The sequence below is a fragment of the Rissa tridactyla genome, chromosome 3 (genome assembly GCF_028500815.1).
Source record: "Rissa tridactyla isolate bRisTri1 chromosome 3, bRisTri1.patW.cur.20221130, whole genome shotgun sequence".
Taxonomy (NCBI): Eukaryota; Metazoa; Chordata; class Aves; order Charadriiformes; family Laridae; genus Rissa; species Rissa tridactyla.
In genome coordinates, this window is record NC_071468.1 from 93,987,764 (window position 1) to 93,995,238 (window position 7,475).

The following is a 7,475-nucleotide window of genomic DNA, read 5'->3' on the forward strand; positions in this document are numbered from 1 at the left end:
TCTGGCCAGCTAAGGCAGGCGCCTGCTACTTAGTGTTGCTGTAAAAGGGATGTCAGTTAGAAAAGAGCATTTCTTCGAATGTAGACACATGTCAACTGATGGCAATATAGAGACACGTTCATGCCGAACTATCAGACCAGAACAGCATTAAATCATTATGAGCCTGCCTTGTTTCTGACCTTGAGGTGAAAAATTCCCTATTCCTCTGCCAACTTTTGGTGCTAACTAATTCACATTCGAACACGTTGATAAGGCAGGTGCAGCCGGGCAAATACCCTGGCAAGCACCAAACCTATAAATTAGTGACTGGGGACTAAATTTTTTCTAGACAGTTCAGGTAGTCTTTAATCTCCATTGGTTAATACTGCTTATTGTTTTTATATCCTTCTGATTTAAATTCATACAAGAACGCTTTCATGCAAATTGCATTCAAAATATGCAATTAGATTCAGGAAAGAATAAAGGGTTAATCGCAGTGGTCTATGTCTACTCTTTTTTCCCCTTCAAAATGGGCTGGATAGGGAAAAAGAAATCTGCTAATTAAATTACAAAATTTTGAAGAGGTCAAAATAGTGTAGCACACACCAAGCTCTAATTCAAAGAACACAGGAAGCAGTGCAATTCGGATTTGTCATCCTTTGACACAGATTGTAACAATATAGTCAGGAGTTTTAGAGAAACGCGCATCTTTTTCATTCTTTCTCTCCCTCTGGGGTCATTGCACTGTGGTCTATTTTTACACAAGAAAAAAAAAAAAAGAAAAGAGTTTTCATTGTTAAAACAGGTTGGGTGCTCCTGTATCTCATATGCAATCAGGGAGCATTTCAGAAAGCCTAGCATCCTCCTTTCAACCTGCTTTGAAGCATTTCTACTGGTTATAGACATCATTCATCCACAATATTGTAACCCTAAAAACCTTTATTTTTTTAAAAAGCGCAGAAAAAATGGAACTTCCAATGACTTATGAATAAATGGTATTGAAATATTTTCTTTAAAAATGCAAAAGCTAGAGAAGGAACAAAAGCATCAGAAAGATAATAAATCTAACTACATGCCTCCAAAATTTTAGGGATACTGATGTCCAGGTGTTAATTACTTTTCCTTCAAATTCTATCTTTAGTAGGGTTTGTCAAAGGAATTCCTCTGCAGAAATAGCTCACCAAATATGATGAAACAAGTACTATGTTATGTTCTTGAATTTTCCATCAACTTGAAATACTAATTCTGCATTGCCAGTTTCTTCGTGAAGCCCACTGTACGAAAAAGGAAATTCAGAGGGGGAGGGAAGGGAGGTGAGAGAAAGATGAAAAAAGTGGAAGAAAAGAAAAAGGGCAGGGACGGCAGTTTTCTTAGAATTGCCGATGTCTTGCTGATTACAGCAGGAGACAACTTTGCATTACCAAAAAAAAAGTTTAGTTACCAAAATACCGATCACGTTTTACCCATGGCATCTTAAAGAAGGAAGACAACCTCCATCACCCTTTCAGAGACTGCCATGCACTCTCATGCCTCACCAGCGTGCTACTTTATGTCCATGCCACAAACCTCATCCTTTCCATAAACCGGTCTGAGTTCAGCTCCCCTGTATGAAACGTGCAGTAGTTGCAGAAGACCACATTTCGTAGAGTCTCCTCTCCTTACCTGTAACGCTAGAAACTATCTGATATTCAAAATCAGAGCTGTTTTGTTTGGCCTTGCCTTGGCACATCGATCACAAAGCCTGTTCCAGTTCTACGGACTAATGCCACACTCAGACCAAAGTTTTTAAACTTGCATGTTGAAAACTTGCCCTTGAAAAAATATCATCCAATAATCTCCAAAGATCTGCTGTTTTCACGAGCATACATGCCAGATAAGTTGTTTATCAGATGCGCAAACATTTGGCTGAAGAAACAAAACTTTCTTTCCCGCATAGCCCAGCAAAACCTTCAATATAACTTCAACATGTGAATGCCCTTAACAGATGTGTTTCATATTGTGCCAATTAATACCTAACTGAAGGTGGCTACTGAATGTAAAGATATGCACAGTGATTTATTTCAAAGTTTCCTTAATAACATTTTAAATTGAGACTATATTATGAAATAATATTAAAATAGAGACCTATATATCAGAGGCTGTTCACAGGTGTAGGAAGTAAAGAAAAATGAAATTTGTGGTTCATAAAAGAATTGATTTGCAGTTTACAACTCCACCCAAATCTGGCAAAAAAAGCTTTAATACAAGCTATCATGTTTGAGTTTGCCTCAACATATATTTCAGTGCTGAAAATAGTAGAATGGTACCAACATTTTGATCCTTAGCAATGCTTTCCTTTCTACACTCGATACTCATCTTAAACCAGTCCTAATTACATTTGTTCATTTGTTTGTTTATGTGTTGTTAGTGCTGCAATAGCTTTAGTCTCTTCAGTAAAGTATACTGTGAATCCACTCCCATTCATTTATCTTTCCTTAAAGATATTGACAAATTGCCTCCTTCTGTAACTTTAGAATAACACTCAATCCTTTGTTTTCTTTTCATATGACCTTATTTAGAAATTTGCTAGCACCAGCAACATGATCAAATCTTCAGGAAGACATCTAGTTTTGCAGGCATCTAGCAGTCCAGCATGCATGTGTAAGCTGGATTTTTGCTTACTAGAAGGCAAACGAAGTCTGCTGCCTTCAGCAACTTTAAGAAGCTTCATAGATAATGGTACCAAAATAAACAATATTCCCCACCTACAATCACCACAAGTGACGCTACGGAATTCTCTTTACCTCTGGCCTTAAATTCTTCTCTAAGGTCTCATGAAATGATCACTTTCTGTACTGCAGCTGGGAGCGAACTTCACTCCTTTCGTTCCCATGACTGAGAAGAAAGCCACCATACCGCTCCCGCTTTCAGTCAATTCCACTAGCTCCCCGTATCACAAACAACTTAAAAGTGCTTTTTGTTTCCAGAATCCTTGCATGGCTTACCCCAAGATCTCCCAGAAAATCTCATCACCTGTTCAACCGCATTTACAGCATAATCTTTGAGCAATCTGATATCAATTCTCTCTATAATAGATCTATGCCTATGAGGCAGACATCAATTAGCTATCTCATTTAGTATTCTCATTTTAAAATATACATTTTCTCTTTTCCCTGCTTGATTTGTTTTCCCTGCCACTAGCCTTATGACTGACTTCTTTGATTTGTGGAGAGATTTTCTGTTAGCATACTATTCATGGCCTACTTTGTGAAGTATTCTCACATTTGATAAATAATTTGGTCAACGTCTTAAAAAAACCTTAAATCAGACTTTCAGATTGATGTGCAACAACATGGTCTTTAGTTACTTCACTAGAACTGGGGTTCTGACTCAGGGATAGAAGAAAAAGAAAAGGTCAAGTTTTCAAAATAAAACCCCAGTTCCTGATGTTTCCTTTGTAATTATTTTCCACATTAAATAGTACAACCCCAATGATTTCTTAACTGGAGCATCACAGATACCGTATTAGTTTATACTTAGGTGGAAATGAAGAGGGAGAAATGCAATTCCGATTATAAAAAACAAAACCAGATGTTTGCATACGGACAAAAATGTAATTTTCTTAAGCAATAAACTGAGGAAAAACTCTGGAGAACCACCTTTCTAAACACGTCTTTTAAATCTTGTTTTATGTACATCGTATACATGTTTTCTAAGCATTTATTAATGTTAGTTACAACATTAGGACATAGTTTTATTGGCTACATAAATCATATTCATCAAACTAACTTCATCACTTAAATAATCATGGTTCTGCTACCGTTACATCTCAGCTTTGTGCTTCATTATACACAAAACTAATTCTAACAAATACACCAAACATTTGAACTAAGCAAAACTACCATGCCTTTATTTTCCTTTCTAACGGTCATTACGATCCTCCTGGTAACAGAGTAACTGCTATATATAAGCATACCTGCAGTGTAACACACCTGTGCCCAGCAAACTTCTAAAGCCTAATTTGTCCCTGCCCAGCTTTCTGCAAAATAAAACCACCTCCACAGGATTAACTGCAGGTAATGATGATGACCCTCTGGAGCTGCATTTACTAAGTTTTTATGATTTGAACCCCATTTCAAATCCTGAGAGGGAATCTGCAATCAAATACAGGAGCCCCAGGATTCTCTCCAATGCCTGGCAACTTGTTTAAGCGTTTACGTTACTAAAAATTAATTTTAATTCCATGGCTGTGCCCCAACTTAGTTTCATTTTATTTCTATTTCATCTCTTAAGTACGAAGAGTATCCCAAGTACCTTTCAAGTATCACACATACACTTTGTATGTATCTGCCATGCTGACGCTCTTTTATTTCCTGCATTTTGTGATATACTGCATTTAGAGTCACTACACATCCATACATTTGAGTGACAAGAAGTTGCAATGAAAGAACAAACTTTGACAGATTTTCATGTGTCATTTTATTAATTTTCATTCTGCTCCAACTGTGAGACAGCAAAATCCTCTATAAATTATTTTGAACTATTTTCTGCTAACTTTTCTCCCCAAGGCATCCTCTATATTGACAAGGCTGCCTCAAATCTTTACCATGGATACTCCTGTCACCTGCAGTAAAATTACACACATGGCAAAATACTTAGAACAGAGCCTTGGTTACTGCTAAGGTGTATTATAAATCCCCCTGGAAATTCCTGGACTGTCCATAAGTTTGAGGCCTTATCTCAAGAAATATTTAAGCAAACGTGTTCTAATGCGTTTTAAAAAGTAAAGATGGTTTTGCCTAAAACATGGGCTAAGCTAAAATCTCTGTTTTAATTGTAGCCTTTAGCATGCTAATTGTATATTATTAAGAACAGAGAACTGCATTTTTCCTAATGTAATCAAAATTTAAAGACAAAATAAATGTTAAAAGCATGTAAGAGAAATACTTCCTAAATCTTGGGGTATTAAGTGCCTGCAATTGTTGTGATAGCTCTGGAGTGTGCATGTGTTTTTGCCTAGGGGTGCGGGGTTGAAAAAAACCAAGACTCTTGCCAGCTCTGAGGGTGCCATCTTCTCTGAAGGATTGATCCCAAAGTCCCCTGCACTTCCTGGGAAGCTGTAAGCTTCTGTCAGACATACAGACAGGTTTTCCAACATGCTGCACATATGTACTATGCAGATTAGCCAAAACAAGAATGTCTGAAAGGGTTTTACAGAGGGAATGCAAAGCTTGGAATAAACAGCGAATTGAAAATAATCTCAAAAGATTGAACTTGATCTGCCTTCTTTGAAGTTAAAGTGATTAGAATGGAGCAGGCTGGGATTTATAGACTTCACAGGCTGTAGGAGGGACTTCAAAAGCACAGAGGTGACAGACGAACATGCTTTTTCAGCCATGCAGTGACAAAAATGCAACATGGTTTCAGGGCTTGTTACAGGAAGAAAAGGAAAAGAAAGAAAAAAGTTCTAATTTTAGTCTCTGCCAATCATCCATGTTGCAGTTTGACTGCCTTGTGTTTAGGACACTCACCTGAAATGCACCTTCAGCAGAGCCGAAGACTGATAAATACTGGTTAATTCTCAGTAAATACACATGAGACAGAGACAGGAACCACCAGGAATATTTTTAAACCCTAGCTTTGAAAATTCGTCAAACCCAGTCTGTTCTTGATTCTAAACTAGGATCTGAACCGGGATTTCCTATGACCACCCTATGCCGCTCTGCCTTTTCCCCCAGCACACAGGTTTCGCAGAGAGCTGCATAGTTCTGTCTCTCTGGTAGGACCACCCCACTGCATACAAAATACTTAAATACTGGGAGCAATAGGATGCTGTTAACTTCTTGTTTGGGACAATCTGCTACAGGAAGGGCATCTGAGTTAGGGTTAAAATCTCCTCAAAGCAGGAAAATGAACCCATCTCCAATTTAATCTCACTTCTGGGCAGAAGGGGAAAAAACATCATTGCCATTGGTTATTCTCGCCCCTCCCCACAAGAAAACATTTCCAGCTAAACTATTCAACATACAACTCATTAATGAATTTGAGTAGATCACATTTGTATTTTAGTGAATACCACATCTACCATTGTAGCAGTCTTACTGCTGCACATTTCACTGCTGATCTTACCTGAAAGTAAGTTTAAGGAATATTGCAATTTACATAAAAAAATTAAACTGATTCCCAGAGGAACTAGTTTTTCCAGCTTCTCTAAATGGTAGCATACCCTTTGCAATAACAATATGCTAAGAAGTGGTTTACAGACTTAATCGAATTGTGCACACGAACAAAGTTATTCAACATGCATAAGTTTCTGCAGAGCATGACCTGAGCATCCTAATGCCGCCGTGACCTCCATATGACAGTTCTGCCTAATATAAAAAGATCCAAGTTCGCAGACTGTTTGCATTAGTATTGTGTTTCCACATGCTTATGACGCTTGCTCAAGCAGCCTTAGCCTTGATCAACGCTGCATGCTCCTACAATCCAAGAAATAAAATACAGAACACTGCTTTCTGTTCTACATCATGTTTTGAAGATTTTCAAATACTTGATGAATAAGACAAGTTGCTACATAAACATTTACGCAAATAAAAAAATATTATGCATATGCATTAAAAGTGTTACTTTTACAATACTTTTTTTCTTTCTTTGCTGGTTCCTAAAGTTAAATTTTCAACGAGATTCTAGGGGAATTCTTTCTCTTGAAGCAGGAGGGCATGCCCTTAGTTATATGGGTTCTGCAGGAAAATAGAAGACACAATTATAGTTGTATTTTAGTCATCTGAGATGCAGGATAGACCCTATGACATCAGGCTGCTCTCACACAAACACACATGTGCCTTGTCCACATGTGGTGAGATTGCTTATTACACCTCTTCAGCCCTCTAGCCCGTACTCACCTGTGGTAACACATTGCCGCCTCTTTCAAGTATAACGCATTCAGCTTAAAAGCAGTAAGGCTCATCTCCGTGAGGCTCCACATGTGTCATGGTTTAACCCCAGCTGGCAACTAGGACGGCACAGCCAATCGCTCACTTCTCTTCATCTGGAAAAGAATCAGAAAAATAAGGAGTACGTGAGGGTTGAGAGAAAGACAATTTAATAGGTAGAGCAAAAGCTGTGCATGCAAGCAAAGCAAAACAAGGAATTCATTCGCTGCTTCCCATCAGCAGGCAGGTGTTCAGCCATCTCCAAGAAAGCAGGGCTCCATCTTACTTAGTGGTTACTTGGGAGGACAAAATGCCATCACTCCAAACACTCCCCCCAGCTTATATGCTGAGCTGACATCATATGGTATGGAATATCCCTTTGGTTGCTTGGGGTCAGCTGTCCCAGCTGTGTCCCCTCCCAACGTTCTGTGCACCCACAGCCTACTCACTGGTGTGGCAGTGTGAGGAGCAGAAAAGCCCTTGACTCTGTGTAAGCAACTGCTCAGCAACAGCTAAAACATCCCCGTATTATCAACTGTTTCCAGCACAAATCCAAAACATAGCCCCATACTAGCTACTGTGAAG